This window comes from Saccostrea echinata, unplaced genomic scaffold, assembly GCF_033153115.1.
Source record: "Saccostrea echinata isolate AGI-Se365-2 ecotype Australia unplaced genomic scaffold, CSIRO_AGI_Sech_v1 ptg000006l, whole genome shotgun sequence".
In the NCBI taxonomy this organism is placed as follows: Eukaryota; Metazoa; Mollusca; class Bivalvia; order Ostreida; family Ostreidae; genus Saccostrea; species Saccostrea echinata.
This window is the reverse complement of record NW_026889755.1, coordinates 10,512,593-10,538,116: the sequence shown is the minus strand read 5'-3', so window position 1 is coordinate 10,538,116 and position 25,524 is coordinate 10,512,593. Positions and strand designations below refer to the sequence as shown.

Sequence of the window (25,524 nt, the reverse complement as noted above, 5' to 3'; positions counted from 1 at the left end):
AGTTAAGCATTTATATATCGGTCTGGGACCCCGATGGATTAAGCAGACTTTTTCCGGTCTCCCTAATATTTTAACTGATCATTAAGGCAGTGTACTTTGTGGTAAGATGACTGATGTCCTGAAATAAGACTCTTTCGTAATTATTTTTTTCAATGCAATTATAATTTCTGCATTTTTTATTCGCATAGCGAGAAATAATTAAATTATTTATAACCCGGCATATATTTTCATAGGAATATATATATCTATTAAGTCGCCCAGAGAAAATGTGTAATATTAATCAAAATCCGCTATATATGAATAGTTTTAATTAATATCCCATTTAGTTTAATCATTTCCTATATTTTCTTACCCTTCATTCATTCGTGAGTTCAGTATTTAAAATTTCGAAAATTCATGGTCTACAAATGACTCATGTTTGTCTGGCAATAAGTTGCCTGGTTTCCGGTCGACCTGGAGAACCAGAAAAGAAGACGATGGCAGACGCCTCGAAGTGCTTTGGATCCTTTTTCGTAAGTATAAATCTGTTACTTACTATCATTTGCAGCTGTTTTTTTTTATGTTTTATACGTCTTTTGTATATTATTTTCCCCTTTTTTATACGACGCGCTTGCATAGCGTCAATATTGACTAACAGCGAACGTCGAGGAAATTCTGAATACACATTTTTAATTTCTTTTCATTCATAATGATACATCTTTTTAAAAATCATCAAATATTTATTTTAATTAATTATTAAGTTTGTGGATGCTCATGGTTTGACGTTCGAAACATGGATATGATTGACGCATTATTTAAAGAAGCTGATAGTAAGCGCGGGGGGGGGGGGGTTCTTGTGTACGAGAATCTGAGATTTGTGTTTTGAGATACAATAACAAACGATTCTACAAAAATTAATGCAACAAAAACCACTTCCTTCCTTTTATGACACTCTTTAGTTTTGAACAATGAGTAAAATTTGGTTTAAGATTTGAACAAGACTTACAATGTCATATATTGTCAAAGACTACTTCTACAATTACATGTTCAAGAATTTAAGGTATTGCAGAGGTTTTTACTCTATTCTGCAGTTTTCAATGATGTAAACAGTTTCTGTCTATAATTTTAGATATTATAAGTAAAGATATGTTACTTTGTAGTAACAATAATTTGCAATGGCTATTAATTCATGTAATTTTCTAAGGTACTACATTTGATAATTTTTAGGTATAAATATTATTTTTTAATATTATGTCATAATCTGTTTTATCAGCATATATCATAACTATATTAATAACAATTCAAATATGAATCTGAGTCTTCAAGGTCTTTAAGTGTATAATTCCTTTTCACTGCCTATAAAGCATTAAAATAAAATTTGTTATGTTCCCCAGAAACATAATTTTAGGAGGTAAATCTATTATTCGTATTTTAAATTTAAAATCCTGGATGAATATGAAATTTCTATTACCGTAAAAAACTATTCTTAAAACAGTTTCTATATACCCCTTCCCCCTCATGTGTGCCAAAATTTAGTAAAGGTGAAATAATCATTTTTTTTTGGTTAAATATTGCTTTTATTATGCATAAAATATACATAACACAACTCACAAAACTGATTTAAAAAGGACCCAAATCCTGGGAGCTTAAAGGGGCTTTTGTCCTTTACCCACTGGGGCCACAAGGTGGCCCTCACTGGCTCAGACCCCATTATTAGCCTGTTGAACCCCCCTTTAAAAAATCCTGGGTCTACCAAAGATAATTTTGAAGTCTTTATATGAAATGATAAAATGTATTTATTAGCAAAAGAAAAAGGATATAAAACGGGGGTAGTGTACCACAACTACCCAATTTAAAAAAAGAAAAATCAATAAAATTTTAAATAGAAGATTTAAATGTCAAAAAAGCTTCAAGATAAGTATACATACATATTTTTGTTGTATGATACATGTACTTACATGTATGATAACTCTGCTAATTGGTGTATTAATAAAATTGGGTTTACTTGTACTTTTTCTTACTTATATGCCTCTTTGGGGCACACTGTACCAATTAGTGTGTTATGAAGTACTTTTATTAGTATTTTTAATTACTACTTACTTATCACAGGCACTTGTTTCAGTAATAATTTTTTTAACACATAATATAGTAATAACGCAATATTATTATACTATGGGTTAATTTTTTTTTTATCGAATCAAGTGCCTGTGTTACTTATACCTTTGGGGGGGGGGGGGGGCATATGCCACCCACAAGATTTTTCCAGGACTCAATCCTGTGCAATCCTTAAATTAAAATCATTAATAAATGAATATACATTTTGGTGGGTTCTGGTGCATCCTTGAAGTCATTTTTCACATATAAAATAAAGAAAGTCTAGCAGTGTTACTTTAAACAAATGAATTATGATCTACTCTGTTTCAAAAATGATATTTTTGAGTGTTTCTTCAGGGGAGGAGGGGGGGGGGGGCTTGTGTCCAACATTCCCCACCATTACCACTTCTCTGTTCCTACGGCCCTCTATTCTACTGTACTGCTACCCTAAGAGGGGATAATAGTCTGCTCTTGGGATAGTCAGGTTGAACTGAATTCCAGCATCACAAAGTAAAACAAAGATAAATATTTGATGTGAAATTTTATTTACAAGGAATAAATGAGAATAAATGAGAAACATGTACTTCCAGTTGTACTCAAAATAATGGGAAAAATGTGATTTATATGATTAATGAAAATTTGAAGGAGCTTAAAATTTTATTAAAAATTACTTAGAAGATATGGATTTTAGAGAAATCCGTTGAATTTAGATCGGGTTCGAAATTCTTAATGTTCTCAATATGGCGCCTAAGTAAATGCAAAGATTTGGAGAGAACCAAAAAAAAAAGGTAAGTTATTAGGAATTCATTGCTCTCATAATTTGTACCGAAGTCAATATGGAGTGGTCAGAAACTGGAAGATGGGCTAAGTTGCCAAGAACAGTGGACGTAAGAACTCACACAGCAGGGGTGTGCAATAACAAAAATTAGTTACTAGCCCGTCGGTCTAGTGGCAGTAACAAAGTTACTAGCCCGAGGTTGCCAGTCACTAGCCCATTAACTACCGAAAACAATACATGTATAAGTATAACAAAAAGGTGAAAAAAAAAACATTTAAGTTGAAATAAATAAAACAAATAATGGTTTGCGCTTTTTTCTCCCTTTTTTATCGACTATGATAATCAGGGACCTATATACTAGGTCCCTGCTATAATTATTATGTCACTGAAACGACTGGCGATAGCAACACACAAAACATATAGGTTAAAACGAATTAAAGATTATGATTTTACAACAAGGTTAATTCGTACATCAATTCAGTCGCCTTAAATATATGTATACTTTCGTTTTAGATTTACCAGTGTTTACTAGCCCAACGGGCTAACGCAGTATTATTAGTTACATAGTTTTTTAGTGACAGGGTACGGGATGATACCTGGTTAGTAAATTTTATACCTGGCGAGGCGAAGCCGAGCCAGGTATGAAATTTACCTACCAGGTATCATCCTGTACCCTGTCACTACAAAACTATGTAACGAATTTACCCCACCGATAAAATATCTATGCATTGTCTGTGGTTTGTAAAATTGTTTTTCTCACTATATATATGTTTCATCACTCATACAATGCCTATTATGATGTCACGTTGTGTGACGTAATGTTGTTTTGTGAGTGTTTCGTGCTGTAATAACGTACTGACAGTTTTGAAGACTTTCAGTAAACCGAGAAAAAGGTTCCATCTTTGTTACTTACATTAGTTAACTGTAACATTGTCAACAGACACTCGGCAAATCGCGTGAACTCGAGTTGTTTGAATGTTACAAAAGAACGATAACTCCGTATCGACCATGTATTGATTTTCAAGCGACTAGGTATAAGTAATACACCCCCTTCACGTGACAGACTTCAACCAATAGTAAGCCAGGATTTCATCGAAAAATCAACAGAGGTTGGGTAAAGATTTATGATAGCCCGATCTCTAAAATTGGTAGCCCCGGGCGTCGGGCGATGGTAATTGCACACCCCTGCACACAAGACAATCGAAACAAACAAGTATGGTTAGAATAATGTCCGTCGAACTCAGTAACATGTATACATGTAACAGGAATGATGCTAAAAAAAATTTAAAAGGCATGCTCCATAAACTGATTAACTGAATGTAAAATAAATCAATTAATACCTTGCAAATGAAGAAAAACTCGAATTCATTTAGGAAAAAAAGTGTTAAATATGATATTTTCTCTAATCTGCTAACAGGGACCTATATACTAACAATATATAGGTCCCTGCTGCTAATTACAACCAAATTTTGCTATTTTTTCCAAATAGAAAAGCCCAGGCTCTTGATTTAAAGACCTAGAAAAACCCCTGTATGTTAACAGTACATGTATCACCGTTGGGTGAGCACAGATGGTGGAATATTGGATACATATTCAGTTTTAACTTTAACCCCTTTGAAATATGTTTTGGGATGTGTAAAAATGCTGTGTTTTGATTGGGCAGAAAAATATTTACATGTATATGATGTATACTTATGGCAACTTTCAGTTATCGTTCTTGACTTCCATTTTTGGAAATCGTCCAGACCTGATAATGTGCCAAATAGTTAATAAATATGTTGTCAGTAGTCAAGTAAAGAGGTGATATTTCTTTTTTATTAGCTAAGTTATGTAACAATGTCATTAATTTGAAATCAATTTCACAAGTATCATTTGCAATGAAGCGTAACTAACTAATCCCATCGTCTTTCTGCGCAAGATAATCATGCCACATTGTGTACACAAACTGTAATTAGTATTTTTACGTGGAATCCAATTTCAGTGTGTTAAAAACTGCAGGTTTTAACTTTTTCTGTAATGATAACCTACTACATTAGAAAATGTTCGGTAATACATTACAGCCATAAAAAGTGCTTACCACATGTTTATAGCTATGTATTGGTAGGCAGGTGTATGTTCATGACCATCGGAAAGAATTTTTATTTTTCTCACTCCTGAAATTTTTGGGATTTTTCTTTGAGGCATGGTGATGAAAGTAATGGTAAAACAACCAGTTTTGGAAAAGAAATTAGCAGTATTATAACAGCTGGCTTTGCATATAACATTTACAATTAGGGATCCCAAGGGGGGGGGGGGGGGGGGGGAGTAGGATAGTTATTCAATTCGTTTCGCCAAGCTGTCGGGGAACCACACCTGGATGCCTTAGGGCTCTCGATTGTCTATAATTAGGGCCATTCAAGGGCCCCATTCCTAATTCAAAAGAGGTACCTTTCTTCCCAATTGAATGTGTTAATTTCCAAATAGTCATTTATCATGTTTATCCCCAAAATTAATGAAAATATGGTTGGATCTGTAATAACTAAACTTGCTATTCATATTCCTCTGTATTACAAAACAAAAATTTAGTTCATAACAAAGACCAGAAACCCAGTACAGTGGACTCTGGATATAACGAGATGCACGGGACTTATTCAGGACCCTACTTTCGTTTTGTGTACATGACTTGCATTTCGAATTTATACTTTTCTCTTTGTTGCCAGCTTACAACGACAGATTATGGTCCAATATTCATTATAACATGTGAAATTAATTAACACACACAATAATATTGAAATTGTCTAATTAAAAATTATTTATTTAAAAAAAAAATTGTTAAAGTACAAACCAGCAGAGCTACAGTCTCATCAGAGACTTCTGGTTTTGACACAAGTCATCAACATATTGACTTCATTTTCATACCATGATGTCATAAACATGCAGCAAAATGTGAAGATTTAAAGAGGCTGGGGGGTTGTGGCCATTTTTAGACTATATTGATCTCCATTAGAAGAAGAGCACCATATGAAGATATAGAAAATGATCAAATTTTAAAACTAAAATTTTTGAAATTTTTCTTTGCCAAATGATAGTTCACAGCTTAAGATACCATATCTAAAAAATTAAGTTAAATCTGGTGGTTAATTTGTGGTTAATTTCAGGGTTCGAAATTCACTATATACAACTCGCAAAACGCGAGTTAGAATTCCCCAATTGCGAGTTAAAAATTAAGTAACTCGCAAAAACTTGCGAGTTGATTTTTTTTGCATTGAAATTGTAGCAAAATTATATAATATGACAGAACACAATGCCTTTGATTTAAATCAGTAATTTAAATAAAAGTCACACTGTAGTTGTGTTTTGTGTATTGTACAGTAGTTACTTTTTCCTTAAGTTACATGTATTTAATTTATATGAATTTAACTTTATATGAAAATTTCGAGTAGTCTTATAAAATTGCGAGTTCACTTTCTTGGTACTCGCAATTATTTGCGAGTTGTAGTTTTAAGGAGTTTCTAACCCTGAATTTGTTGACCCCCCAGCCTCCTTAAATGTAATATGTATGCCAAATTCTATTATGATCTGAATTGTGGTTATGTTACTCCTTGTATTAGACACAAAATCCTTTAACAAATATGACTGACCTCATTGCAAAAATGGTGAGAAAAAAGGGAAAATTAAATGAATTTTGAACAAAACAAAGAAGAAAGCAAAATGGTAGTTAATTAACAGGGAAATTCCAATCTTTCAGGTGATGAAAAGGTGACAACAAAGATATTTTTACTTATATAACTAAGCAAATTTACGTTTGATCTCTTGAACTCTCAGTCTCTTGATTCAGAAATCCATGATCCCTCCAAGTCAAAATGCAGTCTTGATATGCATAATCTGTTGTTATTTACTTTCAATACCTCGAAGTGTCTATGTTTTAATGTTTACATGTTTTCAAAAACCCCAGTCACATTTCCAAGAAAGACCAACGGGTGACAGTTTTTGAGGCAAAAATACCTTCTTCAGGCAACAGTCAGCTGTTCATCTGCCATTGTCTTGCCCGAATTTGACCTCTTTTTTTGTCAGCCTACCAATTTTGTGTCTGTTGGGCCATGTTATAATTTTCTCTGCATCGGTGGTCGATTCCTTCAATTGAAGCAGTCGTACAATAGTCTGTCGACCAACCTTCAATCATCATCCGAACATTGGTAGACAGTTCTTAAAGTCGTCGATGGGTCAACATTATTGGAATTGGGTTTTGTAAATGTTGGCTGATGGTAAAAATCAAACTGTGGTTTAGTGAACGATGATTGGGCGACTATTGGCCAACATAGAATTATCTAAATTTTGAAAATTACCAGTGTTCTTAGGAATTAATGTGACTGCTCCACGTCGCTCGATACTACTGTCGGCTGATCATGTTTTTAAGCTGACGATACGACAAAAATTTGATTTGCCTGACCATCAGCTTAAATGTGACCTAGGCATAACTCTGCACACTTTACTGAACACAAACCCACAACACATGATTGCAGTCCTGCATACTTTGAGGTATTGAGAGATACCTATACTAAATGTAGAACTCTTCAGTGAGCAGTGTTTAAAGCTTCCTTTAATTCAAACAAAGGTGTGATGAGGGGTTGGGGTGGGGGCTTGTGATTAATTCCAGATAGGTGAACTTGTTACGTGTCCTTGAGATGAAAGACTGTTGAGGGAGTGAACAAAATAGTAGTTTAGACTATATGAATCAGCCATGATAGTTCAGTGGTTAGAACATTTGACTATAGTGAAACAGGTGTCCTTAGTTCGATTCCAACCTTTTATTTTCTTTATACATTCCTTTTCTACTACAGTAGGTTACAGATTAAAAAAAAATGTATATTTATATTTTAAAAATGTGTTTGTTATGACTTATTCACATGTTAAGGAAAACATTTAGATTTTAGAGTGATTAATAATCTGTTAAGAGAAGTACTTTTGAGTTTGATTAAAATACCTGTAATTATGAAGCTTTTATTTCCCTACAGATGTCAACAATGAAAATGAAACAAACCAATCAGTGGATCGAATTAAAAGTTTTGGTAAAAGAAAACAGTTTCATATACATGCTAACAAGAAAGGACTTACATGAAGAAGTGTTGTACAACTATGAGAATGGAAGGAGGATTTGGTGTTTAATTGAGGTAATTTAAAGTGTTGATTCCTAGGGCTGTTTGTTTGATGAAATTTAACCATTAGAATATTTAGTTTTGAAGAAATTTAAAATAAAATTATGCATGCAATTCCATTCAGGTGAGTTTTTGACCAAAAGTCATCTTTTTCCTGATATTTTATCACAAAATTTTGTAAGAATTACAGTAAAACATGCTTATAACAAAGTGCCAGGGATGGAAAATTTTGCTTCATTATAAGTGTAATTCGTTTATATATCCATTAAGTTTACAATATATTTTAAAGTCACAGGGAATAAAAATCACTTTGCTCTAAGAGTCAATTCATTATAAGTGTGTTAGCTATAAGCGTGTTTTACTGCATGTAGAAAGAATGATATATAATTTCAGAATCTGGTCACCTTAAAGATTTTTTAGTTACACTGTAAAGAAATATATTCTAAAGGTGAAGGTAAAGTTGTTAATTATGTAACACTGTACACATATCCACTTTGAGGTATCAATGGTAAAATACAATAGATTATGCACAGCGGGTCTGCATTTTGACTTTGGAGTTTTGAGAGATTGAGAGTTAAGAGATCAAGAGAAAATTTGCTAAGTTATATAGTGAAAATATCTGTGGATCTTTTCACAAAAAATCTTACAACATATTTTTATCTTAAGTGAAAACTTATGATAAAAATCGTTTTTACAAAAATTCTTAAGAAAATCGTAAGTGCAAAATCTGTCATAACTTTACGAGAGCCCCAACCCTCTCTTAAGTATTTTAAAAATGATTTTATTGTAAAAATATAACCGCAAAAACCAAAATACATGTTAAATTGAACTTTGTAAAGCAACTTGCAATAATATTTTATATTTTTTTCACAATCATTGTCAAAAATTTAAGTGAATTACACTACAAAATATTTACGATGTAAGTTTCACTTATGACCTTCTTTTATATCAGACTTTTGATTGTGACATAGATTTTAAACTTCCTTGCTTCACAAACGATTGCATTCGATATTTGTTGTCAATAATGTTTGTTATGCTGACAAATGTTAAAAACTAAGTTTTATTTTTATTTTCACCCACTTATTTAAGGATTATAAAGCATATTGAAGTCGTTGCTAGGGATGAAGTCTGTCGTAAATAAAATCTTAACTTCAATCTGCTACGAATGTGTTCTTGTCCTAAGAAATTCTTAAGTTAAAATCGCAAAAACTTAAGTTTTTTTGTGAAAAGGGCTACTAGACCCAAGGCTAATATTTCAAGCAATCAAGAACGTCGAAAGATCGAAGTTTGAGCCATTTGGAGTTGCCTGTAGTAAGGAAATGTGTTGCTTAACTTTATAATATCTGAGAATTTTCATACCTGTAATGACATAATCCCCCTGTTATTCTGGCATTCCCCCCTCAGCCCCCTTTAGCATAGCTAGAGGAATCAAAGACACCCTTCTACTTTTAAAATGTCCCATTTCTATTTCATTTCTTATGGATAACCCTGAATACCTGGTCACCTCAATAATTATTTTAAATTTCAAGGATCATACATATATCTCTGGTCCCCTTAAAGCTGACATGAACTCTTAAATATGCGATATTTTCATCCTGGTAAAACTTATTTCATTCTCGTACTCCCTTTTTCCGCCATATTTCTTTCAGATTCGCTCTCTTATTTTACCGGCTATATAAACCCTGATGACCCTGATGCCTTTGTTACACTTGAGTGATTTTCTAGCCTGGCTGTCGACATGTACACATCTCTGATAGCAAAGTCTTGGAACACGCCATGAACTGACATAAAAAGATGTAGACCTGTACACATCTCTGATAAAGCAGTTTTGGAACATACCATAAATCTGAAAAACTAGGAATTTTACTGAAAACCATAAAGAAGTATTTAAATTTTGAATAATTTAGATGCAATGCATTAAAATCAAAAAAGCACGTGCATGTTTGATTCACACATATATTTGAACAATAAACAAGAAAAGGCTACCACATGCTACCTCATTTTTCAAATAACACTGTACTATTGAGCATTATGCCTGCTACACGGTATATGCACATACTATGCAACTTATGCATTCAAGTATAACAAATTCAGATGTACATGCATGCATGCCGAGAAAACGCATCGAATGCTTTAAAATCTACCTGAAATACTGCTATTGGTACAGGGATGTGCACATGTCGAGAGAATAACTTCCTTTTTAATGAAATATGCATCACGGAAGAAATAAATCCATTTGTAACTCAACGGTAAACACATAGTCACTAGCACTTAAACTCATGTGGTCCCTGTTGATCAGTATTTTTGGTCAGGGAAAATATCAAAGGTGAAAGTGACACTGGTATTTTGCCTGATTACACAAAATAGTCACGCAAATAAAACGTTTCAGAAATCAAAATAACTGTTTCGATATATGTATTAATAGTTCATGAATGTGGCTTCATTACATCAAATTTAATACATAAACATACATTCTTGTTACGGATCTTACATCTTTTAAAGAAAATAAAAGGAGGGGGTGGGGGTGGAATATGTATAATACATTCTTCAATATATTTTAAACAAACGTCGGAAAAAAGTCGGATTTTCCTTGATCAAATGTATTTAAATACGTACAATGAACTGGCTTCAACTGTTTTAGATATAAAACTAAAACTAATATATCGTAAATTTAAGCAACACTGAACAATTTGTTTCTGTACATAGATTATTTTCAAATCGGGGCCCTTTCAGGCATCACAAATTACAAGCATGATTGATACAATTACCGACAAGAACAGACATAATTATGTGTATATAAAATAATCTACAGTACATGTTTTGGTTTAAATTGAAGTTGAGTAAGAACATGTATTACACTATTAGTATATATTAGGGATGTCAGAGCCGGAAATAAAAATGTTTCTATCACAAACATGATTATCAAGGATTGTTTACCACTGATTGTTGTAAATGGAGAGGACGTTCAAGAATTGTTTGGTTTTGTAGACTCAAATTATAAAGCTTCAACCTGCAATTCCATAAGATCTGACGTGATGCAACTATTCATAAAGAATATTAAACAGCTGTTACAAAATTGTAAATACATGTAAACTGGGGGACAGTTATGAGTGTAATTAAATGGATATTAATATCATGCAGTCTTTTTAGCTCACCTGAGCCGAAGGCTCAAGTGAGCTTTTCTGATCGAAATTTGTCCGTTGTCTGTCGTCGTTGGCGTTGTCGTAAACTTTTCACATTTTCATCTTCTTCTCTAGATCTACTGGGCCAATTTCAATCAAACTTAGCACAAAGTATCATTGGGTGAAGGGGATTCAAGTTTGTTCAAATGAAGGGCCACGCCCCCCTCCAAGGGGAGATAATTACGAAATAGCAAAAAATTAATGGCATTATTGAAAAATCTTCTTCTCAATGGGCCAGGAAAGATGAAACTCATGTGGAATTATTGTCAGGTAGTGTAGACTCAAATTTGTTCAAATCATGACCCCCGGGGGTAGGGTGGGGACACAATGGACGATCAAAGTTTTACATAGGGATATAGAGGAAAAATCTTCAAAAATCTTCTTCTCAAGAACAGCAAAGCTATGATTGGTCATATTTATATGGAAGCATCCTCAGGGGGTGTAGATTCAAGTTTGTTCAAATCATGACCCCCAGGGGTAGGGTGGGGTCACAATGGACGATCAAAGTTTAACATCTATTAGGTGTATATAGGAAAAATCTTCAAAAATCTTCTTCTCAAGAACAGCAAAGCTATGATTGGTCATATTTATATGGAAGCATCCTCAGGTGATATTGGTTCAAGTTTGTTCAAATCATGACCACGGGGTAGGGTGGGGCCACAATGGAAGATTAAAGTTTTAATTAACATAAAAGTATATAGGAAAAATCTTCAAAAATCTTCTTCTCAAGAACAGCAAAGCAGTGATTGGTAATATTTATATGGAAGCATCCTCAGGGGGTGTAGATTCAAGTTTGTTCAAATCATGACCCCCAGGGGTAGGGTGGGGTCACAATGGACGATCAAAGTTTAACATCTATTAGGTGTATATAGGAAAAATCTTCAAAAATCTTCTTCTCAAGAACAGCAAAGCTATGATTGGTCATATTTATATGGAAGCATCCTCAGGTGATATTGGTTCAAGTTTGTTCAAATCATGACCCCGGGGTAGGGTGGGGCCACAATGGAAGATTAAAGTTTTAATTAACATAAAAGTATATAGGGAAAATCTTCAAAAATCTTCTTCTCAAAAACAGCAAAGCTATGATTAGTAATATTTATATGGAAGCATCTGTAGGTGGTGTAGATTCAAATTTGTTCAAATCATGACCCCCAGGGGTTGGGTGGGGCCACAATGGATGATCAAAGTTTTAAATAGGAGTATATAGGAAAAATATTCAAAAATCTTCTTCTCGAGAACAGCCAACTTTTGATTGGTCATATTTATTTGGAAGCATAATCAGGTGGTGTAAATTCAAGTTTGTTCAAATCATGACCCCTGGGGGTAGGGTGGGGCCACAATGGACGATCAAAGTTTTACGTAGGAATATATAGGAAAATCTTCAAAAATCTTCTTCTCAAGAACAGCAAAGCTATGATTGGTCATATTTACAATGGAGCATCATCAGGTAGTGTTCAAATCATGACCCCTGGGGATAGGGTTGGGCCACAATGGACGATCAAAGTTTTACATAGGAGTATATAGGAAAAATCTTCAAAAATCTTCTTCTCGAGAACAGCAAACTTTTGATTGGTCATATTTATTTGGAAGCATCCTCAGGTGATATTGGTTCAATTTTGTTCAAATCATGACCCCTGGGGGTAGGGTGGGGCCACAATGGGTTATCAAAGTTTTACATAGGAATACATAGGAAAAATCTGTAAAAATCTTCTACTCAAGAACAGCAAAGCCATGATTGGTCATATTTAATTGGAAGCATCCTCAGGTAATGTACATTCAAATTTGTTCAATTCTCCCCCCCCCCCCCAAACCACTTTTATATTTAAACTTTTCAACCTTTCAAGACTGAATTGATTTCTGCTTTTTCCTAGCCGTAGTGCTCAGGTGAGCGATGTGGACCCTGGGCCTCTTGTTAAGATTGTATTGATAATTTGCACAAAATCTCATAATTAAAAGCTCTCTCTGTTTTTATAAGAGGCACGCTTTAATTGTTTACCAGTCAAAGGTCACTGACACGACACGTAGAAATGGCTTCAATTAACGGGTACATGTAGTCTCGTTATGACAAGAAAGGACAAATGCAAGCATTTGATATCCTGCATTTAGATAAAATGTGCAGTAAAAATTATATTAATTTTGAAATCAAATGCATTGGATAAATGTAGATGTATAGTATTTATTGTACTACGTAAATGTTTACAAATCAGAAATTCGTTGTATAATGGTGATAGCGTAGGTTAAATATTGTACAACTAGTCTATAAAAGACAAATAGTGAAAATGACATGAAAAATTAATTTAAATTACAACGAATATTCGACTATCATTCGACTAAAGCCTCCAACTAATCGACTAAGCTGTTCGAATAAAATTGACATCCCTAGTATATATGAAAGTAACATTGGTAATTGAAATAGTTCTAACTGTGTACCCAAATGTAAAGTGAGGAGATTCTTGAAACCACTCATGTATGCTTACACGAGAGGGAGAGAGAGAGAGAGAATGTGTGTGTGTATACTTGTATGAAAATGCAAAAAAGTATTTATCCACAATCTTGCGGGTAGGGTTTCAAGTAATCCTTACAGATTCTCTTAAAATACAAGAAATTATATAGGTATCAAATTTTATACTACCTAGGGAAAATTTTCAAACTGGATGGGCTTCCTATACATACATTTAAAACAGGCACGTAGCACTGTTTCTCAAAATGTGTATATGCGATGGGGAGCAGGGGGCAGTAAAATGATTGATAAGCCAAAAAAACAAAAACAAAAACAAAACTTTCGGCACTTAAAAATTTGGAGGGGTTCAGAAAAATGCCGAAATACTTGGGGGAAAAATGAAAAAGGAAAAAAGGGATTGAAAAAAATCCGTAGTAAGGGGGAGGACAGATTCCATTCATACTATCATTTTCAGAAGAAAAATATTTGAGTATTCAATACAGTATCGTTGGATGAGAGTGGGGAGAACCAGCCATTCTTTAAAAAAAAAATCCTTACAAAATTAACCATTAAAGACAGGCCTGTAGAACGCGGGGATTGGGGATGCCCTCTCCCATTTTTCCAGAGCATTTTTTTAGCTTGTCAAAGATTTTTCAGTAAAGTGTCAATTATTTCTTCCAGCTGTCCCCTTTCAAAAACAATGCTACGTGTCTGAAAAACACTCTCAAAAAAGGGAGTATCTCCCCCCCCCCCCTCCACGTGTGTGTATATTTGTTAATTTGTGTTTTGGTTAGATGCTTTGATGTTGTATTCTAAATAATTTTCTCACACCAAACTACTCAGTTTAGTTTTTAGATAATTGCGAAAATCTGGCTTACATGCATGAAGCTATCATTAAAGCTGACATGAATTCTTAAAAGCGCAACATTTGCATCAATGTAGGACTTGTTTCATAATTAAAAAATTATATATGAAGCCTGTAATGCAATATATAACACACAAAGAATGTTTGTATGTTTATTAGATCTAGACAATTTTCAGTTTCACTTCATGAACAGCAATCAGACTTTTTTTTAATGATTTCTTATTTTTTATCCAGTCGCGTAAATACTAATTCCCCTTCTCACTTTTGATATTTTCCCTAGCTGACCAAAATCTGATCAGCACGGACTAAGTGTATTTGAGTGCTAGGCTGTATGATGACATGACAACGTCTTTACTGTTGAGTATTTATAGAGTTTATTACTTTTCTGTGATGCATATTTCAATGAAATACAAGATGTAAATCACTCGGCATGTGCACATCTTCGAACGGGTACAGTGGTCTATTTTCCAGGTATGAATAAGTTTACAGCGTTCGACGCGTTCTCTCGGTATGCACCATTATATTTGCATATGGACATGCATATCAGATATGCTGGTTGTTTGTTCCATTCTTACAATAGATAATTGCAAATTGTTTGTACAATTTTTACTGTGAATTATTCCAATTAATTATGCTATATATCTGTATATTGGCATGCTTTTAAAAAACATGCACAACTATGTTTTTTTCTTCCAAACTTGCATTTATATTATTCAAAACGATACTTATAAATATCTTTATGACTGTTTTTATATCTGCTGTGGTTTTGAAATGTTTTCATCAATTCATGTGTTCCCAGATACTTTACTGTCGGAGATGTGCACGCGTAGATAGCCAAACCAAAAACTCACTCAAGTGTAACGAGGGCATTGGGGTATATATTGTTACAATAAGACAAGGTATCTGAAAGAAATATGGCAGAATACGGCTAGTTGGTATGAAACAAGTCATACATTGATGCAAATGTTGCGCTTTTAAGAATTCATGTCAGCTTTAATGATAGTTTCATGCATGTAAGCTAGATTTTTGATTTATAGGATTAGTTTATTCATCAGTTTTAAGAAAAAGTGAGGAATCATTGCTTAAATGTAATTGATTAATGTTTTACATGCTTAAATATAGAATATCCAAGGTTGTGCTCAAGATGTGGGGGCCAGGGAAATTCCCCATCTGTAATTACTTAATCCCCCTGTCATTCTGGCATTGCTTCCTCAAACCCCACTAGAGGAGGAATCCAAGACACCCTTCCATTTTTGAAATGTCCCCTTTCTATTTCAGTTCTTATGGACAAACCTGAATACCTGGTCACCTTAATAAAGATTTTAAAGTTCAAGAATCATGCATATATCTCTGGTCCCCTTAATGATGGGTTAATGCATGTAAGCTAGATTTTTGATTTTTAAGGATGTTTTATTCTTCAATGTTAAGGAATAGTGAGGAATCATGTTGCTTAAATGCAGAATACCCAAGGTTGTTCTCAAGATTCAGGGGCCAGGTAAATTCGCCGCCTGTAATGACATAATCCCCCAGTTATTCTTGCATTGCCCCCTCAACCCTCACTAGCAGAGGAATCCAAGACAGCCTTCCACTTTTAAAATGTCCTCTTTCTATTTCAGTTCTTATGGACAACCCTGAATACCTGGTCACCTTAATAAAGATTTTAAATTTCAAGGATCATATATATATCTCTGGTCACCTTAATAATGGGTTTTATGCTAGATGTTTGTTTGATACATTTTCATTCACCAAATTGTACCACCAATTTTTTTCCTTTTGAGTTTTGCAGATCATTGTGACATTCTACATGAAAATTGGGTATTTCATGACCTTAATAAAGATTTTTGAGTTAAAGGAGTACTTGTATGAGAGTTGTCCAGAAAGTTCTCAGACAAATGCCATAATTTTCTTGATATTGACCACTCTGCCAAATGTTTACAACATAATTTTAATATAGACCATGATTTAGTAAATATATAAAAATTAAACAATATACACTATTTCACAAAAATTATAGGTGTGAATAGATTGTATATACAAGCTGCACAGCCCAGTATGACATTAAGTTAGTTTCATGATAACGTCAAGAATATGGATTTTGAATTTTTAGCTCACCTCAACGAAGTTGGGGAGCTTATGTAATACCGTCGGTGCAGGCGTCCGCATCCCAGGTTAAAGTTTTTGGAGCAGATTTCTTTTCAAGTACAGTCAAACCTCGTTATCTCGAACTCAAAGGGACAAAGAAAATACTTTGAGATAACCAAGGATTTAAGATATTCAGGGTAAAATACTTAAGGAATAAGCAGATGGGACTTCAAAATATAACTTCGACATATCCATGGTATTTGAGATATATCCGTGTTCAAAAAACAGAAGGTCAGCTGTACTTCTATGCCCTATATTAATCAGAGATGCATGAAGGATGCTTCTAGTATGTTTCATTATACCAGTCAAGATTTCAGATGCTGCAAATTCAGCTAAAAGGAGCATTTCCAAGTAACTATAAGCCCTATATTGACCAGACTTGCATGGATAATACATATAAGGATGCACACTACCGGACTTGCTTCAATTGCTGGATCTGACCTACATTTTCCAGATGAGTGACCAGATTAAAGTTTTTTATTAAGCAGGTTTCATTTCCAAGTAACTATAAGCCCTAGGTTGAACAAACTTGTACAAATGATACATCTTAGGATGCACACTATACCTGACTTCCTTCAGATGCTGAATATGACCTACATTTTCCTTCCGGATGAGTGACCAGGATAAAGTTTTTGGAGCAGATTTCATTTCATAGTAACTATAAGCCTGGTGTTAACCAAACTTGCATGGATGATACATCTAAGGATGCACATTACTGGACTTGCTTCAGATGTTGGATCTGACCTACATTTTCCAGATAAGTGACCAGGTTTAAAGATTTTTAACAGGTCCATTACCAAGAAATTATAAGGGCAATCTGGACCAAACTTGCATGATGATGCATCATGGGATAAACACTCTCAAACTTGCTTCAGATGGTGGATTTGACTTACATTTTCTGGATGAGTGACTAGTTTAAATTTTTTAGGTAAGTCCATTACCAAGTAACTGCAAGCCCTATTAGACTAAAATTGCATAAATGTTACATGTAGGGATGCAGACTACTAGATTATTAGTTTAGTGTGGGACTTTGCCTTACTTAAAGACAACATTCGTTGAGGTGAGCTCTGTTATCTCTTATTACCTATGATTATCAAGTATTTGTGGTGCACATACAATTTTTTCTTGATTTAGCCACATGCACTGCTAGTGTGTGTGTGATATTTACATATAGACCATAATGGAGTAAATTTTTAAAATTCAATAAACGATAATTTAAGAGTATCATCAGTATGCACACTTCCTGTATATAGCTGCAGAGCCCAATCCGATGTTGCGTTTTATTTATTACACATTATTATGCTTCCTGTCAGTTTATCTCTATATAATCAATACCCAACTATTTTCGCATAGTGTTCTAAGGAATTATATATCGTAAACATACTATGCCGAAATAGCTAGTGCGTGGCTTCTTTTTCTGAAAAAAATCAAACAGCTCCCATGCCATGGATCGAACTCACGACCCCGACATCATCAGTCTGACTCGCTACCGATTACGCCACAGACGACATTGTCTAAAGCACTGTATTATAATATATATAAACTTAGTTTCAAATATTTTACACTTAAAGAAAAAAAAATAAACAAATTAATTTTCTAAAATAGTTTCTTGCAATTTTTTCCCCTTCACTCAACTAAAATTCTCTGAAACTACATGGATCTGTACATGGATCATTCAAAATTAAAGAAAAAAGATAATGTACATGTAGCACAATGTGACGTCATGATAGGGGTGTACTAACATGAATGTAAGAAGTGATGAAACATTGGAAATGGAGAAGATGTTGTCGTTTTTATACAACAGTCAGCATAATAATAACAATAGTGTTGTACTTTGCATGCACTATGCCTAAATAGTAGTCAGGGTTTGACACATGGTGCACGAGCCGGAGGCGAGTGCACCATGTGTCAAACCCTGACTACTATTTAGGCATAGTGCATGCAAATTACAACACTATTATATAATCATGTCATAATTTTATTTTCATCAAATAACAGTAACAGTAGTTTTCCACTTTTTGTACTGTCTTTCAAAATGTACTCTCCTTTGAAAAATCATATGTACCAATTTCAAATCAATGACCTAAATATATTCTAATAATTTTTAGATGTTTGTCAATGAATAATTAGTTTGTCTCTGACATCGTTTCAACCATATTTTAGATAATACATAATTTTATGATTGGACGCTGTTCCATACGGATGGCCGACATCACTTCTTCTGTCAATTTTTGAAACATATTTGTTGCAGTTTTTTCTTAAGGTCAAGAATTAGTAAATGAAAGGAGCCTACAATTTCTTTAATTTGAGAAATAGATTCCTTTAATGACTATAACTTGGTCAAATAAGGTGTATTGGGCATAACTTTTAGGTAAACAAGATTTAAAAAAATCATATTTTAAGCTGTTATTTTCAGTGAAAAATTAAGAAAACCTGTCATGAATATGGGAGTTTTTTTCCATGTCAGACAAAGGAAATGTATCCAGATTGCCTATTATACTGTCTCTAAGAAAACTGTAATTTGTATGTTCTTAGCCTTTGAGGTAAAAAGTTTAATTTAACATGTACCATATAGCTGAACTCAGACAATTAGTCACCAAAATATTTGTCTATTGATGACAGGAAAGTTGAATTTCTCTGCCATTGACATTAGGTGTGTAACAGGAAAATGCTGCATAAGCAAGAACAGGATTTGAACCCAGCCCTCTGTATCACTAATCAGGTGCTTTAGCATGTTTATTAACTGAGTGATCTGGCGATGGGGATCAAGCCTGTCTGATCGCCAAATTTCTCCCTCCTTAAATTGTATTTGCCCTTGAAGACACAACTCAAGTTCTTTTTACCCCTGGCAAGCCTTTTACCTGCAAGTCGAGGGGTGATCAATGGCACCAAATAAATATGGGATGGACCAAACCAGGATTTGAACCTAGGTCCCCTGAATCACTAGTGTAAGTTTCTTTTTAAAAGGAATAACATTTTAATACACATAGTAAATTAGAATTTCATTTTTTTCAGGAAATGGATAAAAAATTGGTATGTGTCGAGCAACTATAGCTACCTGATAGAAGGGTAAATTAGAAAGTTCAGATTACATTATGCCAACAGAGATGATAACAATGCCAACCAAGCTAAAAGTTGTCCAGGTTAGAATTATTTTTTTTCAATAAATTACAATGTATGTACATTTAATATTTTCATATCAACTTACATGTATGAAGGTTGTTATTTTTTTATATACCTGTTGTGTAGGAAAACTTTTGTATTGGAGACAAGACAAGTTAATGACTTAATGATAGACTCACTGCAGAGAGAGATGTTGGAAAAGTGGATTTTGTTAACAAAAGGAAGATAAGGTAAAATATGAGAGGAGTTGTGAGTTTTGTATGACACAGTACTATTTGTTAACCAAAAAATTAATATGAAAAATCTTGAGAAATTTAACTAAAGAAAACTTCATGAAAAGGAGCACATGCACATAAGGGGAAGCAACCTATTGAAAATTATCTTGCAGCTGTTCTCGGGTAAAAAAGTGATTTAGGATTAATAACTTGTATGCATATACATGTATATAAGGAAAATCTACATAAGAGAAGAAAGGGGGTGCATCTAGATAAACAATTTTATTTCTCTATGTTAAATAGCTGACATTGACTGTGTTCTTGATTTAAAAAAATACGTACATATGTTGGGGTAACTTCAACTGAATGTTAACATCTACTTTAGTTCATCGAAACTTGTGGACAGGATCATATGATCCTGCATGTACTATTTAAGCCTTGATTTTTTTTTTTTAACGTAGATGCTTAATTCAGCTTTGACAACTGAGTGTGTTGAACATCATTATCAAAGATTCCATTCATTTAAGATTTTATGTTGGTTAAGAAATGTGTCATTTAGGGAGATTTGTTTTTTATACATGTGCGTAAGTTATTTTGTAATTATTTTGTAGCAAAGTAAATTTTTCAATTATGATTGTTCTAAGTTTTAGAGATTAATAGAGATTTTTCTTTTCTTTTTTTTTTTTTTACAGATCAAGGCTGCCAACCTTTGAGAGATACACTTCAAAAAGAGTGTTTAAATTCAAGACATTCAGTCACAGTACTCTGTAAATATTATAAAGTAAAAGTTATTTATTTAATTTGGAAAAGCATTTGAGAAACAGAGGATGTGAAAAAGACTTTGTCCATTTCAAGCTATCTGTTGTCAAGTACCAGGAATATGTGGATTTTATTCAACAACTTTATTATGAATTTGAATAGCAACTTTCAATGTCTGGAAGCTTTTTTATCAGTAGGGATGTAGATGTGAAATTATATAAAAATTATTTTTTAAAAGATATTAATCAAGAAAATTTTTGTAGATTAATAACAGGTAAAATTTGTAATGAGAGATCTTTTATTGATCATTTGCAGTAGTAAGCGACAGTTGTTATAATTATACCCCCACTCTGAAGTAGGGGGGTATACTCATTTACCCTTGTGTGTCTGTCTGTAACAATTTGTTGTCGCAGTTTTCTCAGCAACTACTCATCAAAGATGCTTGAAATTTTGACACTCTCTTTGACTAGGCATGCCATATTGTGGGATTCATGAGAGTGTATATTCACATCAGAGCGGGGGTATTACTAGTGAGCATTGGCTCACAGACTTCCTGTTTGCTGAAGTTTGTGTTTGACTTTCATGTCTTTAACATGATATGGCTTAAGGATATGCGCAGTATAGTTTGAACTTTATTTTCTTATTCTCTCTATAATTTAAGAAATCCAGTAATTGAAAGATCTTTGTGCAATTTTATGATACCTGGTAATGCTTGCACACCTTATCTGAATCAAATTTTGAAGAAAATACCACATAAAACATTTTTTTTTGGGGGGGGGGGATTTTTCTTTTAAAAAATGCAAGGGTTTTCATCATTTGATATTTTTTTCAAAACTCCTGATACATGTAATGTATGCTGATTTTTTTGTCAAAGAACACCTAATGGTATCATGATTTTCAATTATATTTTCTCTGAAAATTATCAGTTGGAAGGTTCACTGTAAAGTGCATGTACATTGCATATGACCTGAAAAATACTGTGGTGGCAAAAGACAAGAATTTTTTTTTTTTCAGTTTTGGTACATGTACTATATTATTATTTCGTTAACCTGTCAATTTTAGATCAAATGAATAAAGGTTAAAAACTATTATTTGACTCTTTGTTTTCGTGAGTTATCTAGAGCAGGCTCGTAGCAACAGTTTCAAAAGAAAAAAGGGGGGGGGGACTTCCCAAAATTATCTGACAAGCAAAAAAGAAAAGGTGATTTACTGTCCAAATCCTGGAATTTGCCAGTGCTGGACCTTACAACATCAAAAAGTGTAGGGGGGGGGGGGGGGCATCCAGCATCTAAAGGGAAACTTACTATAGCAAAATACTATAACCCCCACCCCCCACCCCCCGCATTCTACGGGCCTGCTAGAGACATCTAGTAGTCTATTTTAATCAACATGTGAATGCAAATTTCAAATGGTTTATCAGCTAATATAGATAGATGTATGTTGGAAAGGACCAAGAGAATTTTGTAATTATATACATGTACATTATACAGCTGACCATATGGTCTGAAGTTGACATTAAAAATTGCAAAGTTGTAGAGTAAAATCAAAATTTGTGCCCCAAATTTTGTGATGACAGTGGCATTTTTCTTTTTTAAAAAAAATTTATGAGTTTAAGTGAGCTTTAATGATTTTTATCTCACATGAGCTGAAAGCTCAAGTGAGCTTTTATGATCACCTGTTGTCCAGTGTCTGCCCATCTGACTATCCACTTGTCTGTAAACTTTTCACATTCGACTTCTCAGGAACCGCTAGGCCATTTTTAACTTAGTTTACTTATGGGGGCCCATAAGTAAACTAGCGCATGTGAAACTACTATTTGCAACTGTTAAATAATTGTGTACCTCTAAAAATACCCATTATTATATATTATACATTTCAAAATTATAAAGACCAATAGCGCTTTTGAATTAGATTCAGCACGTACTGTTGAATTGGGTTCTTTGGATATAGGAAAGGGAATTTTTATTTCCAGATATTGTGTGTTGTTTTACTAAAATTTACCTTGAATTTGTTACAAAATTTTATTTACACACGTTTTTCTATACATTTGCTATCTCCAGGTCATCGCTCCACGATTTTAAAAAGTTATTTGTGTGTATCAAACTATTGACATTAAAATTTTAGATCCTTAAAAGCCTTTTCTCGACATATTCAGTCATATTTTGTTTTTAAAAACTAGAAATAAAATTGCAGTTTTGCTAAAAATTTTATTTGAAACATTTTTGCGTATCGGACAATTCCCTGGTGTTTGGAAACATATTCATGTAATTTCTGTCTTTAAAACAAATTCATCAAGTTAATTACATACCGGTATCCTTATTATGCTGCATAGGAAAAATCTTTGAAAGAATATAATGTTCAAATACTTTGTAAATTGTTATACAAACTACATTATGGCAGGTGCGTAGCCAAATAAAAGTGAAGTATACGAAGAGGACGACGGGGGTAGGGTGGGGGTTAATTTCCAGTTTTCACAAAAAACTATATTAAAAATATTATCAAATTAGCATGGTTTAACTATGCTACAACAAAAAGTGGATGGGGGCAACCACCCTTTCAGTGAACATTTTCAATAGTCAAAAGTTAGGTTTGGAAAAGAATAGGCAGGGAACCCCCCCCCCCCCCATACTACATGCCTGCTGGTGAGGGCCCAGAAGTTTCTGAGTTTTACCAAATACATGTATATCATTCATTTTCTTGCAAAATAAAAATTATGTCATTTATCTTTTGTTTAGAAATAGAAGACATAATATTTATTGTTTTAACGCAAAGTTAATACTTCTACGGAAACTTAGTGTACATGTAGTTTAGGCTAAATATCTAATCGATATTTGGTATCATACTCTTTTCTATCGTTCAACAACTTGTATACTTAATGTTAATTATTAACAAAAAATATCGTATTTTAAATCATATACTACATGTAGTAGATCATGACATTCAAGGATGTGTCTGAAATTTTATTTCTCAAAGATCTTTAAAAAATATCAAAAATTATCAATGTATCAAAGAACGAATACAAGTTCATGAATGCTTTATTTAAATTTGGCAATGATTTAATAAAGGACTTCAAATTTTATTATATAGTCATGATTATATAAAATTCAAAGCGCTCTTCAGCAGTATGACACAAAATAATTCGAAATCCGAATATTTGTTGGATGGTACTGAGATTTTTTCTTCGAATAACTCTCTCTCTCTCCCATAGATTTTATTTATTTATTCATCTATTATATTTATTTGTTTATTTTTTACAATTATGTGTATGCACTTGCATATTTGCGTATAGGCAGCTACGCGCCTATGTGGGTTTTTAAGAAATCATTAAACAGTCACCCAGTTAAAAGAAATTTATCATAATAAATGGTTTGTGTTAAACAATAAAGAATTCGAATTAACTTGTTTTGCATTTTGTGATAACAGCAAGACATTCAATACGGTTTGTTTAAAAGAACAAGAGACAGCATAAATTTACGGGTGAAGTTCTTACCCTGGTACCTTGTTGACTAATTATCTTTTCAATCAATCGCAACAGATCGAAAATAAATTTTCAGTATATTTAGTGAGAAGGACGGAAGCTGGAGTTCCCCAGGGCTCTATTCTTGGACTTCAACTTTTCTTACTTGATATACAAGACCTACCAGGTGGTCTATTGGGTACCTCTAGGATATTGTCATATGATGCATGTTCGTGTCAAACACCTTTCAAAACGTGCAGAACTTAGAAAGGCTGAGCAATCACGACTTATAAATGAAGAATGGCTAAAAACGACTTGTGAAATTTAATCCCAATTACCAAGCTGAAATTATTAATATTTTTCAGCAATGAAGATAAAATATATAATTGCACTTAGTGTTGAATAATCAGCAAATCGATCCTTCTCTTGGTCACTATCATCTTAGACTTACATTCTCAAACCCTGGGGAGTGGAAAAACCACACTGACAGTATTATACAAAAGGCTTCCAAAGAAATCGCAGTTTTTCGTAAATTAAAAGGGTTACGTATCGTGATTTCTTAGCTTAAATGTATTCTAGTATTACGTTTATACATGTAAGACCGATACCACTTTTGGAATATGCATTAGAAGCATGGAACAGCATCTCCGCAGCTGCTCTGAAAGGCCTGATAAACTTCAGCAAGAAGCTGTACATATTGTAACTGGCGTTCCTGTTTATCGTGCCTTGAAAGATTTCAAGTATTTTGTGCTGCCACGGTATATTATTCTTAAATTGAATCATTTAACTATTCTCTGTTAAATTTTAGTTCACTATAACCTTACAACTGTAAGAAAAAAAAAATGTCCACCTAAGCCAGATTTAGTACTTACGAAAATATACACTGGTCACCTTAACTCACGTGAAAGGGTTACAAAATATTAGGGAGACCAATTTTTTTGTATATTTTTACCTACAAGTTTTCTGTAAAATTTAGCGTTAAAATGGTAATTAATAAGCCCAAGTACCAACAAAAATGCATTTGGTTTTTATTTCAAAGCATAGGGGAAAAAGATAAATTTTGTCTACTTAAGCCAGATTTCATGGCATTGGTCCCCTAACCCAGAAATCAGGATTATATATATATATATATATATATATATATATATATATATATATATATATATATATATATATATATATATATATGATTGCGCCCAGGGGAAAAGGGCCCTTATGGCAATTTTTATACATTTTAAGTTTTTCATGGATATTAAAAGAGCAAGGTTAGAAGTTGCCAAATCTGAATTTTTATGGCCCTACGTCAACTCTAAGTAGGTTTTTTCTTCATTTATATCAATAATACTTTAACAGGT

General features: G+C 33.4%; 1 long non-coding RNA gene across 2 annotated transcripts; it reads left to right on the top strand.

Moving 5' to 3' along the window:
* Positions 1–497: 497 nt before the first annotated feature.
* On the top strand, positions 498–21,803 carry LOC133180518 (uncharacterized). 2 transcript variants are annotated; one of them, XR_009720345.1, is made up of 5 exons: positions 498–512; positions 7,846–8,001; positions 19,631–19,758; positions 19,865–19,968; positions 20,646–21,803. It is a non-coding gene; the product is annotated as an uncharacterized LOC133180518 (long non-coding RNA). The 2 variants fall into 2 exon arrangements; XR_009720346.1 differs by lacking the exon at positions 498–512 and adding an exon at positions 2,822–2,861.
* The last annotated feature ends 3,721 nt before the right edge of the window (positions 21,804–25,524 follow it).